Source organism: Lates calcarifer, linkage group LG3 (assembly GCF_001640805.2).
Source record: "Lates calcarifer isolate ASB-BC8 linkage group LG3, TLL_Latcal_v3, whole genome shotgun sequence".
Taxonomy (NCBI): domain Eukaryota; kingdom Metazoa; phylum Chordata; class Actinopteri; family Centropomidae; genus Lates; species Lates calcarifer.
In genome coordinates, this window is record NC_066835.1 from 5,252,227 (window position 1) to 5,272,157 (window position 19,931).

General features: G+C 41.0%; 1 protein-coding gene across 2 annotated transcripts in view; it reads left to right on the forward strand.

Annotated features, from left to right (window-relative positions):
• The window catches only part of e2f3 (E2F transcription factor 3), a 203,042-nt gene that overhangs the window by 86,965 nt on the left and 96,146 nt on the right, over positions 1-19,931 (forward strand). For both annotated transcript variants that reach the window (XR_007808870.1, XR_007808872.1), the window contains exon 7: positions 8,751-8,852. The gene's annotated coding sequence lies outside the window, so the exon portion shown is untranslated. The remainder of the gene's footprint in view (positions 1-8,750; positions 8,853-19,931) is intronic.

Sequence of the window (19,931 nt, forward strand, 5' to 3'; positions counted from 1 at the left end):
AGGGCAAAAGCAATGGTGTGTAAAGAATTGAAAAGGCTTGGCATGGAGAAGGACACAGACAGCAGCTCATACCTGTAGCCCTCTTTTCAGCGGAGTGACTACTTGGAGGCCAGCCCCTGTATGAAAGACAGGGTCACGTTCAATAGTGTTGAATGTTGCGGGCCGTATAAGTGCCACCTATACACAGCCCATTAAACAGAGTGGTGAGTGCGAGGCTGCATGGTAAACAATTTAAGTAGAGTCCCTGAAAGATTCTCAACATTCATCAGGCTCGACTTGGTGGAAAAAAGGCATGTGGTGGGAGAAAGGTGGAGGGCGTCAGGGTTTCCATCTGCACTCCTTCCCTATAATCTGTTAGAATGTTCTTTATATCCCTCCTGCTCCAGCTGACAACTAAAGTGGAGATACACCGAGGAGGAAAGTGGGCTGAGAAAAATGTTTTGATGTCCCATGGTGATGGATCTTCAGGCTGCTGGGTAGATGAAGGAGGAGGGAGAGGGGCGGAAGAGGATGATTTGAATTCAAAATCACTTTGTTGTCACCCAGAAAGCCAGGACTTTATCTGTAGGAGGACTGGAACAGTGATCAGGCCTGTTGCTTTGACACTCGCCTACAATGCTATAAATACCACACTGATTAGGCATTTAACAGAGGGAGGGCGACAATATGACAATCTTACATCATCAACAGTTACGTCATGCTCTGTCTTCACAGGGTGAAACCATGATTCTTATGATATTATACAATAACAGCCTGTAGCTATGCATGATTTCTAAGGATGGGAAAGTGTGATGTAATTAAGCTGTTTTCGCCTATGCTAATATAAAACTCAGTTAACTCTTGATAATTGTCAGAACAGGTAAACTTCTCTCTCTGTGCATGTGCCTAGTTTGACCATAGTCTTTTCACATTTGTGAAAAAAAATCATGAAGTTTTACTCTGAATATATTCTTAAGTTAAAAGTTTTTTCCTCTATCAAAGCCCTCTTACCCACTTTAATATCAAAAGCTGAAATCTTTCATCTGATCTGTAGTCGCCTGTAGTTCTGTTGTTTTCATGTTGCGTGTTGTTTGTGTGATGTTAAGGGCAGCATTAGCTCTGAGTTTAGTGTCATTCAGCATCAGGTAACTGAATATGAACTGAATCAGGTATCTGTAATGAAGCCTCTTAGCCTTGGCATGTTTGGCTGTGCTGTAAACACGTGTACAAGTTGCTCTTCTGTTGCAATTTTGACAGAGCATTGGCTGAAGGCCACATTGTTGCCTCCAGTGCTCAATACACTCAATACAGATATTATTAAAAACACATTTGCCATTACCACCAGTGACCACAGCTGTCATCAAATCAATTAAGACTGATAACACCACCGATTTTACACGAGTCATAGGTTTTGGGGAGAACCTCTGCATATGTGAAAAAGTTCATTTGTTGCTGCAAAAACTACAAATTTAAAAATGAAAAAAAAATCTTGGATGTGGAGTTAAAGGAGCATACCAGACCTCTGCAGCCCCCTTTGACAGGAAGGAAAAAGGAAAAAAAAAAAAAAAAAAGTAGTTTCTCTGACACATGGGGACAGTGGAAAGAATCTGTAAACACATCAATGACATCTCATTTTACAAACTTGATATGGTGACTGTGTCAGTAAAGGCTTATTGGCACATCACAACACCACAACAAAGAACAACGCTAACATTCATTTGGACTGATGTTTCTGGCCATTTAATGAATTTAAGGCCAATATTCATTCATTCTGCTTTGGTTTCTACCAACTCCTGAGGGAAATATCTTGTTCCCAGGCAGCTGGATGCTTCAGTTTGTTCACCATATAGTTATTAACTGTATCTGTGTGCTGTTTGGTGTTGGGCAGGTAGATTACAGTAGGTATTAAGAGCTTCTTTGCTGAAATCAGCTGCCTGCTGGTGAGACTGAGCAAAAATAGTAGAGCCAAAACAATCAGCTTAAAGAAGCAAAAATGCTCCATGGAGGTTAGGGAAACTGTGGGGTTTTACTGGGTGATAATTCTCTGTGGGTTTGAAACAACAAGTGAGCCCTTGCACATTACATATAATTATTTTGTCTATTGTTGATATAAAGGTAATTAAAAGTGCAGCTTAAAGTAGATATTCACATCAGTAAAATATGTTTCTTTGTAACCTGAAGACTTAAAATTCTCATGATCAACATCTCACTCCAGAACAGTGAGAAAGTGAAATGTACAGTGTTTTCCTTCCTTCTAGTGCACTTGGAAGTACTGAAACACTTGATCAACCTAGCAATGTTGTGACTTTGACAGAAAAGTGAAAGTATTCTGAATGTACTGTATCTCTATATCTATGTTCATATGCACCTCCCAACAAGTGACAGCTGATCAAACTGCTAAAAAAGCATAATCCTGGAGAGGTATTTATTATATTGTTTGATAGTTTTGAATCACAAATACTCTTGGATTAAGTGTAATGGTTTGTAAAGCCATTTTGATTGAGAGAGAAATGTGGCGCTGTAATACCGACACTAATGCAGCGCTGATCACTCGCTTAACAGAGGGAAAAAGAGAGGGAGAGCGTGCTGAGGGTAGAAAATAAGTGGCGTCCTGTGGAGCTTTCTAATTCCTCGCTGAGATTGACACCTGAATGTGCTTTCATGGAGCAAACCGCTGGGTGGCAACAACCTGCCACCCCCCACCCCCATCACCAGCCTTTTCCCCGTTTTCCTCTCTATCCATTTTCCCTCTTATCCTGATCTGACACTACATAAAATATCCATCTTAACAAGACATTTAGTCTAATATTGAGTTTTAACATGTTTATTTGGTAAACAGCATTTTCACACTCAAACTGTGTCTGGATGCATCATAAGTAAATTGCAAGCCCATTAAAAACAACTTACTGGATGTGTCAGAGAATTACATTTGAGTTAATGGTATGTCGTTAATTATTCAGTTTGCCCCATAAAGTATTCAAGCCTCTAATTTTTAGCACATTATGTTTATTAGATCATAATGTGATTAGGATAATTATAAGTCACAGTGTGGTTATAATGGACTTTTGACACCTTTTTGGAAGAGTGTAGCAGAGTGTCAGAATTTTGAAAAGGGCAACATATCACTCCAATATTCATTCAGGAAAATTTGACAAGTTGATTTGCATTGGAATTAAGTGAAACTACATCATTCTGTTTGTTTTTCGCTTGCTTTAAAAAGATGAATACGTTTCTATCTCGCTTTCTACGTGTCGTCCTGTCTTTGTCGTTTCATCATCTTCCTCCCTCGTAATGTTTTTGATCACTCCTGTTGTGTCCTTCTGCTGTCCCCCCCCCCCCTCCCCGTTTGTTCTCATTCATCTCGTGTCTCCATTGGATGTGGAGGGAGGGGAGGGGAGGGTTGTGGGGACAGAAGAGCTTCACAGCGGGCCCCCGTTCCATTTATCAACATCAGGATTTCAATCGCAGCGCGACGCCTTAAAAGCCAACTCAGAACCCTCTCCGGCTCCCCCTGCGAACAAAAGCAGAAAGGACCCAACTTAAATGTGAAACCCTACCTTTCCCTTTCACACTGAGCTCACCTTTTTACCAATAGGTACTTTTCGCTGTGACTACATGAGGTTATTTTCCTTTCAAAAGAGATGGCACATAAAAATAAATGAGAGGAACATTTACTGAACCTGCCTTTGCGGCCTTGATGCTTTGCTATTTGTGTAAAAAGGCTTTTTTAGAAAACATTTATTTATTGTATTCACATCTTTTTCTTGTCCCTGTTTCTTTTTTTTAAAAATATGTCTTTCTCGGCTCTGGCTTTCATGGTGCGCATGGCGTTTCACCATGACAAGCCATATCAAGGCTACAGCACTAAACACCTCTGTATGACATCTATTCAGCCGCCTCTGAGAAGCAGTTTACCCGTGATATTCTTCAGCTCTGTGAAGGGTTGGCAGATAAAAACAGCCAAGGGTGTTCGTTGACCTTCCTTCATACATACAATACCATTGTGTATGTGTGTCTCTATGTGCATGCATACTGTCATTACTGGGTCCCTTCCACATTTAGCCCTCCATATGGCTTATGTAGATAGCTTTCTTTGGGTCGTGTCTTGGCTCGGCTTTAATTAGTGGATTTGCTGCTAATAGATGGAGCTAATTAACAGGGATTGGGGCTCCTGCACATTTGCCACTGTTCCTATCTGTGTGTGTGTGTGTGTGCACGCACACGCACGCTCACACATGTGCGAGCTGACATGTTTCTGTCTATCCAACGATGGAGACAACGGATGCTGTCACCTTGGTAACCATGTAAAATGGATTCCAGGAGTGGAATCAGCCCGAGCCAATTAGACATAGACATGCTATGGAGATGGCATGGTGCACTCAGATACACACTCTCTGTCTGTGTTGTTCTCTCACTCTCTCTCTCTCCCTTGCACACACGCACACACACACATGCAGGCAGCCAGACAGCGTCTTGCCCTAGGCAGTGTGGATACGACCATCATAATCACATCATCCCCCCCTGATAACAATAACTCTGCTCAGGGATGCAAATAATCTGTGCGTCCACATATCTTATTATTGCAATCAATAATAACGAAGCACCCCGATACACACACACACACACACACACAAATAACACCCCTGTCACCCTAATGAGAAAGTATAGCATATTACCATGCTCTGTGTGTTGTTGTGTGTGTGCGTCTTTCAGCAGCTGTGTCCCCCCTTCTTTAAAAAGCGAGGAGATCAAAACGGAGCAAAGGGCTCACAGGGCGTAAAAACTAATTTACTTTCAAAAAAAAGTAATTCTGCCGGCTGAGTTTCTCCTTTTTTTTTTTCTCCCCGCCGTCAAGTAGCCCCACTCTTCATCAAAAGCACAGTGATTGAGAAACAGGCCAAATGTGCAGGGAAAGAATGAACACACGCTTAGTTTTAAGTCGGCGTGTGTTGCTTTCCCCAAAAGCAAACCGGTGACCCATATGCATTCTCGCTGCTCTCAGCCCGTCCTGATGAAATGGCCACAATATTACTGCTGACTTTGTGATAACACTGTGCTACTGATGTCACACACACACCACCTTTCAGTGTGGATGTGTGTTTATGGCTGAGTGGGTGGGGTGGGCTGACGTACTTGCAAGTGTCGATAAGTGACTGTAAGTGTGTTTGTGGGATGTGTGTGTGTATGTACGCTGATAAGTGTTGATAAGTGAGTGTGTGTGGATGATTGCTGATTTGTGGCAGGGTGTCTATTGTTAATGAAATCCTTTGTGCCGCTCTGATTGGCTCATCAATCAAACAGCAGTTCGCATATTACCCATAACCCCTTTCTGCTCTCTCCAGGTGGTGGATTACAATGTGACACATGCACGTGTACACTCACACACACACACACACACACACACACACACACACACACAGAAACACACAAACATGTGATGGAAAGAGAAAAAAAAACACATATTCAAACACATATGTACACTGCATTCATACACATACACATACACATACACACACAAAAAGTGTTGTAAGTACAAAACGTAGACTTAATCACACATACACAAACATACATGCACATTTATGGACACACACAAAAACACACTTTCAAATGTGTGTACACACAGACTCAAGACACAAATGTAGACTCTTTCAAATACACAACAGACACAAGCATATGTACACACATTCATACACACAACCTCAGACATGTATTTCATGCATATTAACTGGCATGTACCAAAATGCCAGCTTGCTCACATATAATGTCTCTCTCTTACACACACACACATATGCACACAAACACATCTTTGCATTCGGACGTACAGTACATGTATACACCCTACAGCCTTGCTAAAAGCTTAACATCAGTAGTTTCCCCAATGTCGCTGTCACCTCGATATCCAGCCACAGAATGAAGGAGACAATGAGACAGTGAATGCATCATCTGCATTAATTTCTGCTTGATTCAAAGTGTCGTGGCTAAAGAGGGCAAAAGGAGGGGCAACGGGGGGAAGGAGGAGGAGGTAGAGGAGGGGAAATTGGTTGTGGGGTGGGGGGTGGTTGTGAGGAAGAGGCCTTGGGGGACACCTCACTGCGGCTGGCCCTGGGGCTAGGAGAGTAATACACACACACACACTCGCATATCCACTGAGATTAGTTGCAGCAGACACACACGAGTGCGCATAATCACATTCACACATATGCACGCTCATGCAGAAAAGCCGCAGACATAACGAGGTAAACGTCCCAAACAATGGTTATGAAATCAAATGAGGATACAACAGAGATACAGTAGTAGTACATTATAGACACGTAGTCATGTACAGATTGGATTGTATGTAGTATTACAGGCCTGGAGGCTGAAAATATTACACATTAGAGGCATGTTCCCATCAGATATTCTTTGGGAATATCAAATCAGTGAGTTTTTCTGAGTACATTTACTTGAGGACTGCACTCAAGAACAAAGTACTTTACTTGAATGTTTTAATTTTCTGGTTGTTACTATTTATAATTACTTAAACTTATTCCAAACTTCCTGTTTTCTACGCTACATTTATTTGACAGCTGAATTTACATGTTACTCATTTTATAAATAAATATGTTCATTTTCTATACTTTTCTATTTACTTGAGCAAATGATTCTGTGTACTTCTTCCAATGCTGCATATGTAAGAGAGAATAAGTTCATATTGTAAACATCGTTTATGGTCAATTTTCATCAGCAGATAATGGAAGGAGAAAGAGGGAAAGGTGAAATATTTTGTTCCTTATGTTGCATTTGATGTCATACTGAACAGAAGCTGAAAGTTTTAAAGGACTGGAGGGACAGAAGAGATTATTCAAAAGTACATCAACTGATATGTGATGTAACAACTACAAAAAGTATGCTGTCTTCCTAGAAATGAGGTGAAGTAATGTAATTTTGAAATACAAATACTGAGGAAAATGCGATTTTTGGCATGAAATGTTCTGCATTAGGATACAAAAATAAGATGACAAGGTGCAAAATTCATTTCCACTTCATTTTCTCTGCGACCCATCCATAGCAAGAAGCAGACTGGCATCTTCTTCCTTCCTCCCCTCTTGTGCAACCTCTTGTTCCACATCTCTACTTTTTCGTCTCAACAGCCTGTCAGCTTTGGGACACAGTTATGACTCATCTGTCTGTCACATTGGAGATGCCAGACAAAAAGACAGCCAGAGAGTCCGTCTTTATCTCGGGAGAGTGAATCACAATTTGGTGCTGGAGGCCTCATCCAAAAATCAGGCAATCTGTGCTGTCTGCTCCCCTCTTCCGTTGGCAGTTGTCAGTTTGCTTGATTACAGATACTATTTTGTGCAACTGATCAATATGATCCTGACGGGCAGTGGGAGGTCATTCTTCTTTAACTGATTCTACAGAAATGCAGGAATATGTATCTCACCAGTTTTTCATTAGGGTGTAAACACTGTTTAAAAAGGTCTTCCCACGCTGACAAGAATAAATGTCTGGGAGGCTGAATATTAATAATATTTTGTAGGTTTCTGGCATGAACATTGCAAAACATATTAAAGTTGGACTGAAATTTTGCAAAGAAATCAGTGTATATCTTTTTCCTTGGTGTTTGTTTTGATGTGCACTTGTTTGGTCAAAAGTTATTACTAAGAAGAAGTTTTATTTAGGATGGCACCTCACACATTTGGTGGTGAATTTGGCGGTGATGTAACATTTGTGTGAAAAGACACTAAAAGCAGTTTGTTATACTAAAGTTCTAGTGGCTAAACAAGCAGTTAACCAGCTGGGGATTGACACTATTAGCTGTTGCTTAGTCCTATGTGTGAATTGAGCACTACCTACATTACTTAGGGACTCCATACATTAGTTCCATACATAGTTCCATACTGCTCACTCCTGTGAGTTTTGACAGTCTGGTCATTTTCCATCAACACAACTTGACATATGAAAGAGAGAGAGAGAGAGCTAATGCTAACAAGACCCCCACATTTCTAAACACAACACTGAGAGTGCAGGAGGTGCTATTGAGTCAATAAGTGTTGACATAACTAGACCTTGAAAAGTAAGGTCTAGTGGAAATCACTGCTAACATTAACAAGCTAGGCTAACTAAGCTAGAAAGATAGTACATGAAGCAAAAGATAGGAGGCTAGGATTTATTTAAGATACTGGGTTCAGTATGTTCACTGTTGTAAAGGAACACACAGCTTAAATTGCTACATTATGATTATGATGTGTGCTTGAGGATATACAGTACAATGTTTTGTAGTCAGTGTAATACTACAAAAGTTGACAGCATGTCTCCATAGCAACACTAGCTTTCAGCTGTCAGTCAACCACTGCCACAGGAAACACCCACCCAGACACTTGGTGCTTTGAAGCTACTTCCACAAATGTCTAAAATGGGTTAAAGATATGTATAATAATTGTGGTATCAATAGGTTATAGTTTTAAAAAAGTAATTCTGTCTCATCCTAAATTTCAGTTCAACTTCAATATTCATTTGCCACCAGCGGTCCAGTCCAAAAATTCCAGTGTACCACATATACTGAATTACACCCAGTTTGTTCACAGACCTACATAAATGCAGAAATATGTGCTACAAATTGTTAATTTGTGTGAATGTAAAATGATACAAATGGTAAATTTCAGTCACCACCAGAGCACAAGGTTCATACTCTTTAAATGAAAGGCAAGCACTGGTCTGTACATTGGCCATTGCCTGCAGCAGTTCAGGTTGAAGTATTAAACATAATTCACCTCTTCTACTCTCAGGGACTCAACTCTCCATGTGGTTTTACATGGCATCTCCGGAAAAACCGCATCTCCCATGATCCTTTGCCAAAGTGGCACAGTGACGAACAACAGCTGTCAGAGGTCAGTCTGGAAGCCACACTTTCGAAGCTGTGCTGTGAAAATAAGAAGTGCGTGTGCATCTGTTGTGAAATTGTGTGTGTACCGTGCTTTGTGTGTGGTGTGTGGTGTGTGTGTATGTGATGGCCTACAGCAAGCAGTGTGAGGTTTTCCAGCCAGTGCTGAGCTGAGCGTGGTTTGAAACAGAGAGGCTCAGAGTGACCTGCCAAAACACACAACAGCCACACCAACAGTGAACTCTGTATGGTCGGGGACATAGAGATGCAGGGATTAGCAATGGAGAAGGGGGGGGGGGTTGGAGAGTAAAGTTTTAAGTAAGCAGAAGTGAGGGGAAGACAAGGGGGAAGGAGGGAGAACAGAGGAAATTCATCATGGTCACAAAACGTGCACACACACCCAGCTTGTGATGTTGTTTGTGTGCTCAGTAATGACTGATGTAGTTCTGGTCTCAATGGGTAGATACCCTATACTTAAGAACCCATTTAAGCTTGTAAAACCACTCACCCATAAAACTTTAGGCTCTGAATGTGTGTGTGTGTGAGTATGTGTGTGAGTATGTGTGTGTACCAAGAGAGTGTCACTATTTGTCTGCTGATTGCGTGTGTGGGTCTTTGTGTCTTTCCTCATTAACTTTGATTGCAAGGGCGAGTGGCGGGCATTTGTCGAACAAAAACAGCAGGTTGGTTGTGTCGCGAACTTTGCAATTCGTGGGAGGTGAGGGGGGAGCGAGGTGATAAGAGAGTGGAGAATATAGAAAGAAGACTGAAGGAGACTAAAGGAGGGGAGGAGGCAGTAAATAAGTGCCTTTCAGTCTTGTAGAAGGGTAGATGAGCGGGGGGACTCTGACAGCTCTGAGAGTCCGACAGCTAAATGGCTCATTCAAGACAGAAGAGGTGATGAAAGAAGAATAGCAGGAGAGGGGCAGAAAAAAGCAAAAAACAAAACGTGTGAAGTCAGCCATGTAACTGTCACCAAGCAGAATGACTCTTATTGTGTTTATTTATCCATGTTCATTAACATATTTTTGTTAAAGAGGTAATAGCAGACAGCCACTTTGTCATTTTCTAGGGTTGTAATTGAATGCAGCAACAGTAAAAATTTCAATTAAGCCTGTTTACAGTGCATCACTGAGGGATTTAGATGTTTTATTCTGTTATTTTGTATTCCATTGCTACCAGAGTGAACCATATATTTTTGGACTGAATTCTTGCCTCAAGGGCATCTATTATCTTCCGCTGTTTCCACACTGAAAACTTCCTGTTGGAGAATTAAAGGAGGTAAAGGAAACTATGCAGTTGACTGCCACAAACTGACCTTAATAAGGTTCTTGGGATAGAGAAAGTGTTATTCTTTCTCAAGAGACTTATGTATCTTTTGTCTATCAGAAATGGCTTGCCAACAGGGCAATAAAATAACCTTAACCCTGCCTAAAATGTAGTGCCACAAAATAATAATTTTACCTTGACAAAATTTTAAGTGTTAATATAATGGATTATCTACTCAAGCAACTTTCTGGATTTTAAATGAATGAAAAAATAATGATAGCCTGGAGGGTACTGAGTACAGTACTAATGGGTGATAGCTTAAACGGAAAAACCAAACTGCAGAAGTTTTTATAAGGTGCTGAATGACCATGACCCAAGCTCAGTGCTTCTTAGCAATAGATTCTCTGTTTCTCTTGACACTTGTGGACGATGAACACCATTCTTCAAAAATTATTCCTAGTTGGTGTTTGGATGACGGTGATGGAGAGCGCTGTCTAACGTGTTGCAACATAATCAACATAATCTTATGTGTGGAGTTCATCTTTTAACACACAGCTTGTGAGGAAACTATCTTGTCTGCTGTGTAGCAACAACCACTTTTATTTACCTATCCCCGGTCGGTGTATAAACTTCATGATGCTACATATTTTAAATAAACTGTAAACTACCTTGCTGACTTGACAGAGCAAGCTAGGAAGCTTGAAGTACTATTGTGACCATGATGGAGCTGATTAGTGCTAGCATATCCCCAGCTCTAGTGTATTAGGAGTTAGTTTGGCTGCCTCAATAGTTTAGCAGTTATTCCTAGGAGTAGGCAGTCTGTTGGCTTTCAAGGTGTCATTAGGTAACTATTTCCAAGTTTCTGAGAAGTGATAAGCATTTTGCCCTCGTTTGACAGCTGACAGCTGATAGTGTCACGAAAGGGGAAGAGAGGGAACGAGAGAGAGAGTATTACAGGTCCACATGGGCGCACCACCAACATTCTGTGACTGAACAGATTATCAAAGTTGTGTACCAACTGCAATTCAGTCTGAACTAGGTTACTCTATTCTGCCTAATGCTGTTACATAAAGCATCTTGATTTGAAGGTTCCATAAATTCCTTTTATTAATAATAGACTTTATGTGCATCTTTTGTGCATCTGATATGAGGTATAGAGTGGCTATATAAGCCTTTGTGATCTCCCTTGTATGTATCCTTTTCATGTCATTATAAGCCTGGTTAACAGACGTTGAGAAGACATCCAGCAGCACCGGCAGTCAAAGCTGTGAGCTTTGTGCATTTTTCAGTGTAATCTCTTAGTTTATGTATGCCAAGAATTCTTCTAATCTTCTATTGTGGGAACTTTGTGTTGTGTTGTAAAGTGTGATGGCGATACAGAGGTTGTTTCAGGAATGTGAAAAAGAGACTCGGGCTGTGGCAATAATTGTTTCCTTAGCCAGACTAATAACTAACCTTTTATTCCACCTGACAGACTGAGGATGGCATATAGGCTATATGTGCACACTTTCTCCTCACACCTTCAGCCACATCTATAACTTTTTATTTCCAGCAGTCTGCACTTCTCCTTATTGGCATAATTTACTGCTGTTTTATGCAGCGTGTCCTGCAGGTCGTCCAAAGTTTAACACCTCTGTTAGGTTTTAATGCCTTAGTGACTAGAGCTGTTTGAACCTTTACTCACTCCATACCACTGGCCAGGCTCAGAGAGCTCTCCTCATTTTTCTCTATACATATCTCACACCTTTTTGAACTGTATTAAATGAAGCAACTTATACAAAGGTAATTTCAGTCAAGAAAATATTCTCTTTCCTGTGTGTGAAGTGTTTAATTGTCACCCTATCTGGGCAATCGAGAGAAATCGTTTTGTGTATTCCTTTAATTTCCACCCTTTGGCACATAATCGAGACCATTAGAGATGATAACGTCAATAGCTGGGTTTTCCTCCAAGTCTTTTATGAGGTATTGAATTAGACTGAATGGAAACAGTAGAGCTCCCATAAAAACATTTTTACACTTGCTTAAGGCAAAAGCATTTTATGATAATAAATATATCATGCAATCAGTTGGAATAGAAATTTAAGTAGGCCTGATCCAACACAAAGAAATGTCTTCAGATTTCTTCCCCTAGAAATATATTGTAGTGTGGATAAGATTCCCACTGTGGTCTTTCCCATAGTGCATATCTGTGTTTAAGTCTTGAAATATAGCAGACATTAGATGTCACAAAAGAATAATGAGAACTTTTGCAGCTTTCAAAGACCATTTCACCTCTGGACAATGCTTTCAGACAAGCAAGAAAATGCAGTAGAGCACAAGAAATGTCAGAAATTGCCAGGAATTTTACAACATTAACTTGAGCACATGTATAAGCTATGAAAACATTCTCAGTTCAGCGATAAATGGCGTTGTTATCGACAAATGGCCCCACTACAGTTGTAGGAGAATTGCCCAAATTGTCAGCAGTGAGTCATTTAGTTAAAAGGTTAACATATTAGTTTTAGATGCTAAGAGTTAGATGACTGTGTGTCAGTGCTGGTTTCATAATATACTAATTTCAGCTCAGCTGCTAAAAGCCCCAAGTTTGCAATTTTCTGCTTAAAAGTCTTGACTACTGTTGGTTCTGGGAAGGGTCAGAAGACCAAAACCATCAGAAAATCTGAAAATCTCTAAAATGCTCTGTGGAGCTGAGGGGGAACTGCAAGTTTCTATTATTAATCTAAACCATTATTTTTTTCTGTTGTTAATATAAAAGTAATGATTGTTGCAGATTTAAAGAATAACTGCACTCAGGTTAGTAAAACTACCTGCTCTGTCCAGCTCTGTAGATTAAAGTACCTTACATAGCAATGTCACATTTGGGTATGGTCATACAGGCATAGTACTGAGTGTAGGTCACATGTTTTGGCAGTGCTCAAAAACCAAACACACAATCACTGTAGTTATGCATGTCAAACTACCAAACATAGATTTGAAGTGTAGAAAACATTCCATTTATGGATGAGTGCAATGTGTAGACAGCTGTATTTATAATAACACAAGTGTATCTGCTTCATCAGATGCTCAGGAGGTGAGTGAAAAATAAGGCTGAAACACCTCCTGTGTTGACATTCTACTGGAAGTACTTCTCCTCCTTACAAGATTCTCTGTGGATCAGATATATCAGGTTCTATCAGATGCTTGAGTAATGATTCATCTCACTGTACTGCTATTAAATCTCTGTTTGTCCATGTACAATGGAAAATCTCAGACACCAAAGGTCAAAGATTTTGACTTAATATAAAGAAGTTACATTTTCATAATAGCACTTGAACATTCCTTAATTTGGATGAAGAACTTTAATCACAAAATAAAACAAGAATAAAACAGCATGATTACCCTGATATGGGTGCTGTGTGGGAGCACGGTGTTTGCACTTACCTGTTATTTTTGTTCTTATTATCTCCCTCCAATTACATCTGAATACCTGAAAAAGTGTGTCACCATCATAACACAGAGCATTTATGTCATCCCGTGTTGTGTTATTTTCAAAAGCTCTAACAGGGGGGTTTATTTACCGCTCATTGCTGAGAGCTGCATGTGCCAACTTTGCTCTCCGCTGCACGTAGCAGCTGCCTGGCTGCACATGTCAGCCAGACTTGACATAACTTTTCTCTGTTCTGCCTTTTATTCTTTCACTCTCTGCCTCTCCCTGCCACCCCAAGGCAGAGCAAGGTGATGAGGGTTCCCAGTAAAAGCAATGATCAAAAGTAGCACTCGGATGCCTATAGGTTTCCCTGACATGAGAGGGAGATTGTGTGGGGTGGGAAGAGCGATGGCGGAGCAGCAGGGTTTTGGAGGGGTGGCAGGTGGAGGCGAGAAACGGAGGAGAGACACACCCATTGCTTGTCAAGCCCGAAGTAGAGATGGGATACCTCAAGATTGGGAGAGATGTAAAGAGGGTGGGGTGGCAGTGGGTGAGGGTTGGTAGTGGTGTTGGTGGTGAGGTGCAGAAGAGGATGAAAGGTTTGAAGCATGAAAGGAAGGCAGACATGGGGTGAAAGGAGGCGGAAAAGAGAAGTAAGGGAGAAAAAAAGGATGAGGGAGAAAGTTGGGCTGAGCAGAGCGCGACATGAGGGGGAGCCGGGGGATCGGCTCTTGAGTTGAAAAGCCGTCATAGGTGAATAATTGAAGACAGGCTTGGCTGCCTACACTCACATACAGTGAAAGTCAAAGGCAGAGGTGGAGATGCATATGTGCAAGGCTGAGCAAGACTGAAGCGGAAAATCTTTCCATAATGAGGAAATTCTTGACTCAGTATAATAATATTTTCCTAGTTCAGAGAAAATGTGATTCCTCCGCACTCATTCACACTCTCTGCCTGATTCCACTTTTCTGAGAGTGGATCTGATAGTGCTGCATAGCAGAGCTGTCTTAATAACAAGCCGATAACTCCAGGCCTCTGTGATATGCACTGGAGTATGACAGAGACAAGAGTGTGTGAGTGCAGCTTTCAGTTTCAATATTGTGTACTAGGTTTTGTCTGGGCCTCATATAAATGATTTTACATTCTCTCAAGGGTAATGTTAGGTAAATGATTTATCTCTGTGCTATTGTTTAGTCTCTGTGTGTGTGTATTTGTGGAACTTTATATTTCCTGCCAGTGTGTTTCACTACATGCCTTGTAGCTCCTATGTGACATGATTTCTTGCTCACACAGCATGTATAATGCATATCCCAAATTATATGTTACATGTTTGTCTGCTTTTTTCCCCCTCCCTCTCCAACCAAGAGTGAGCATACATTCGCTGGCACTCGAATGCTTTATTTGGCCACATATAAGACCAATTTCAGCCAGATTTATGACTTCTGGAGTCGGGTTATTTCACTGAATCCCCAGACAGGACAAAATTCACGGCTGTTGTGTGTGATACCTGCTCTGTTTTCAAATCTGAGAGCTGCGGCATTGCAGGCGTGTCAGGGGAGTTGTAAGGAGAAACCCTCTATATTTTCATCAGCCTACCTCTTTTAGCCCCTTGTACATTCACCAGCTGAAAAAGGCAAAAAAAAAAAAAAAAAAGAAAACAAATAAGCCCTGGGCAACTTTTATTACACCCTCCCTCAATTACTCCATCGTCATAAAACAACACACATTTAATCACAGCCTCTGCTAACATGATGAAGTAGTTCATCACAAAGAAACGCCAGGTCTTAACAATGGAAACATACATTTCAGAGCGGACAGATATTAGATATGTGTCAATAAAAAAGATATAGGCCTCACCAGTGCCAAAGCAGCTCATGAATTATTATAGAGGAAAGAGATGGCACATTCCATAACTTATCCAACTCCAGGGGAGATGAGTCCGACGATCCCCCAGGAGAGAGCAGCATCTGTGGGGTGTGGTGACAAGGGGAGGTGGGTCGAGCTGATGCTCCCCCACAGGGGGATTCATGTACTTTAAGGAAACAGTGACAATCCATGTTGGGAATACAGAGTATTAGAAAAATCCCTACAGTGGGGAGACTCTCCAGACAAAGAAAAGAATCTATTGTAGGCACACAGGGGATTCACACTGACTGGTTTTCCCACTGGGAAGGTGAATATGTCACCAACATGCCTTTGACACCATTGTGACTTGACATATAGGCTAAAGATAACAGCCAACATACATTACTTCTATAAATCTTTTTAGTAAAGGATCACTGCATTCCCTCTTGTTTAACCACAGTCTTAATAGACGAGTCTGGCGCATTCATTTACAAAGCAGAAGGGTAAAAGACTCAGCACGGTCTGTCGTCCAAGCCATACTTCTCCTCCATGTGGGAGTTCCCATTGCTCTTTGCCACTGTACTGGATGCTGTGGACAAATCTATTCACTGGGAAGCCACAGTAGAGGAATCCTTTCTTCTACCTCACCACATTAGACATGATGGTTCAGATCGGTAGAACTTTTACAATAGCTGCATGCCACTGTTGTACACCATGCCACTATGCCTCGTCCTTCTCATGTTTATAAATACATCAGTTATCTGATCGCTGGTTTGTTTTGGAAGGAAGTGCAGGAGGAAGTGATAAGGTTAAGGATACCTCACACCAGCAAGCTTATCGTCAGCAGTCACAGTTGCTGTGACTAAAGACCACAATGTTTTAAGGTGGACATGCCGCAAGGCTGCAGATCCAGATGCAAGAACCATGCAGCAGGTTTCCCTGTGTGCGGGCTCCATAATTGTACAGCTTCTTCTTTTTTTTTTGTTCAAATACTTAAAACGACCTATAGACTACACAACCTGTACAGACTAAATTTGCTGATGTGGGAATAATGACTAATGCCTCAACTTCTGCAAAAATTGATAGAATGACATTGTTATATTGTTACAAACCTCCCCAGGAGGAAGGTTGTGGTGGATGGTTGCCATAACTTGCATCCTCTCCTCTAGCAGCAGGTTTCTTCAAGATTTCAGGAATGGAGTTCTAAATATATCTTTAGAACGCCATTCCTGGAATCCTTTCATGTAACATATGTAAACTTTACTCAGCAAGGTCATGTTTACCATACCCATGTTTTCCTTTTCCTTGACGGTAACTTAATATTTGCTCCTAAAACACACTTTTTGATTTGCTGGCAAGGTTTATGGGTGGACAGCCCAGACATTTCTCCCTAGCATCTCACTATATTGAGAGTGGGGCTATATAATAATTAATGTGCATGTTACATTTTGGATCTTTAGTAATCAATAGCAATCACACTCAAGAAGAAATATAACAAGAAGGTGGCCACGAGATAAAAAGATAGAAAGAGTAAGAAATGTAATTGCGAAAAGATAAAGGGATAAAAGACATCACATCAAAGACGCAAACTGGAGGTGATGTAGAACTCTGGACAACACAAAACAATTTCAAAGAGGAGAAATGTTTCGCTGTAGGAAGAGGAGGAGAAAAAAAAAGATTAGACGGCACCTAGAGACAGTGATTTTGATTGAGAGAAAGAGACGGGGAAGAGGGGATTTTCAGCAGGGAATTGGAATGATAGAGAGAGAGAGAGGGATGGAGAGAGCGTGTCCAGGGGGCAACGAAGAAGCACTGCAATAGAAGCGCAGGTAGCGAGTAAATGGGCGAGAGAGCCATAGGAAGGCTGGGAGAGAGAGAGAGAGGGAGTTTGTATTGCATTCCTGTTGCATCAGTTCAGAGTAACAAGATTTGGAGATGCAGGCTCAGACATACTAATAGGTTTTGCACCGACGTCCACCCCCCCCTCCCTCCACACACACACACACACACACACACACACTTCCTCCCCACAACATAATCGACAGTTCTGCTCAGCAACATGGCTCACCCACCACTCACATTTAGCCCCTATTGATACCTTTGCCAGTGAGTGTGTGAGAGAGACTGAAAGAGAAGAAATGAGTGACCAGCCTATACACACACACACACACACACACACACACACACTGTCAAGAAGAAATACCAAATAATCCCCTAAGAAAGAGGCAGATAAAGACAGTGACCTTGAGCTGCGGCGAATGGAACTATCAGCAGAGGAAATAAACACAAGCAAGGCCACCATAAGAACACACAATATCTCTGCCCGAGCAAATCGAATTGAGATGTCTTCTTTTTGTAGAGCCAGGACAGCGCGGCCTTTAGTAGCATTGTTAAAGCCTTGTAAGATCGTGGGCTCGCCATTGTTCATCCGACAATCTGAAGAGATTTTTTGTATTTTTCTGGGCGCGGATAAAAAACCATCTAACATAAATGAGAATGTATTTTAATCTCTGCATTAAGAGGGAGCAAGGATTGCAGAACATTTTCTTGTTTTCGAGAGCACTTTAATCTCCCCCTTGACTGTTATTACGACAAAAAATTGAAGGGGATGCAAACAGAGTTGCTGATATCTGGTCAGTTTTAAATTTCCGTCCCTCTAGAGGTTTGGGATGTTTATTTTTTAGGAGAAAACTGATCCCAGGCCTGTACTTGAGGGCAGCTTAAACTGGCAGTCAAAAACAGCATGTGTTGCCGTTATGTTGCAACATCCTGGGTATTTTTAACCATGGCCATAAAAAGAAAAACAGCTAATTTTTTCTCATCTCCTGGCACAACATATTATGTAAATGTACAAACATAGCATTATAAAACCAGAGACAATTACCACCTCTTCAAAGACATTTTAAAATGAAGAAGAGAAGTGTTATGTTTTCACACTACCCTGTAACATTTTTGTCCGGAAACGGAATAAGTAAGTTGGCAAATTTCAATGAATAAATGAATATCCATTCTTTTTTTTAATACCTCTTGCCGTTATAAAAAGCAGGAGCCTAAAGTTGATCTGTTGTCTTTTCATTCTCTTTTTCATCCTATACTCCACCAAACTGTTAAATTTCAATTCAGCCTGGGTTTAAATCCCCTGACGTGTGTTTCCCTCGAAGGACTCACCCCCTTTCTTCTATTCTCTCTCTTCTTTTTTAAGCTCACAAGTTCTTTCAGGTCGAAATGGTACCTTATGTGTAAAGAAGAGAGACAGTGAATCAATAATCAAAGCTCACCGTCTTTATGCCCAAAGGCGAATGGTTTCTCCCTGTCTGTGCCAAGGATCATTCATAGTGTATAAAAGGCATTTCTAATGCCTCGCTGTATGAGCAATAAGAGAAGCCTGTACACGCTCCTTTTCTTCTTGGCGAGCTTTTGAGTTGATCCTTGTTGTTTCAGTGTCTTGTGAAGAGAAATCCAGCACCACAAGAAAGGAGATCTTTTAACTGGATGATAGAACGTTGTGGGTTTTGTTAATTTGCTTTATAGATAAAGGCAAGGGACTGCCCCAGGTGAAACAGGTAGCGCTTCAGATCTCTTAAAAGCGTAATCTGATAGAGTGTGTTATATCCTTCTGCTTTGCAGTAATAAGAGTGTTGAGTGTATGGAAGTGTTCACTGTGGGTGGATGTCACACAAACACTGACTAAAGATACACCAGAGTGAATGCACCCGAGGCAAACAACAGGCCTTGCATATATCACTAATTAAAGAGTGATTAGCACTAATGGTACATATTGATTGTTGGAGGCTGACGTAATGGCAGAAGGTAATTTGGTTAGTATCATGGCGCTGAGGGGAGAAGGCCTGTAAATTCAACTCTGCTGAACCTAAAGTGGTTAAAGGCTCCCATGGTTGTTTGTTTGGCACATCATGCCTTTATGGTATTTAAGAAGGAATCAATTGACCATACACTTAAGCCCTCCCCCGAACAGTGATTGTATATGCACAGGGCTGTAGTAAGAGTGACTTTGTATATAGTTTGGATACTGGTTTCAAAAACACAAGAGCAAAAGTGTAAGGAACGTACCGAACTGATTAACATTGTCAGCTTACATTAGAGCTGACAAACACAGTTCAGAGTGTGTGGCAGTAGCAAGAGGAGTTCAATTGTTCAATATTTTGTGGGGTACAGGTTAAAAAGAAAACCCCAAAAGACAAGTTTACAACAAGCACAACCCACGATGATTGTGTAGAAGCTGATGGTGGATGCTACTGAATCAGAATTTGGCAAATGTTAGCTGCTTTGTGCTGCTCCTTATTGTACTTGGGGGATGTTTATGCTTCATCAGCCCCAGCCAAAGTCATTTTTCAAGATAGCATTATGTTTGCCAAACACATCGGTCAGTCCTCATCCCAAAAGCCTTTTCTTTTGTAACTTTCACAGTGAAACATACTGTTTTAAACTACAAAACAATAAATCATAAATCTGACCTCCATCTTACTTTTCCAAGAATGTAAGCTAAGTAAGATAAATGGTTATGTTGAAGGAATGCAATAATAATCTGATCCTGCTTTTTTCCTT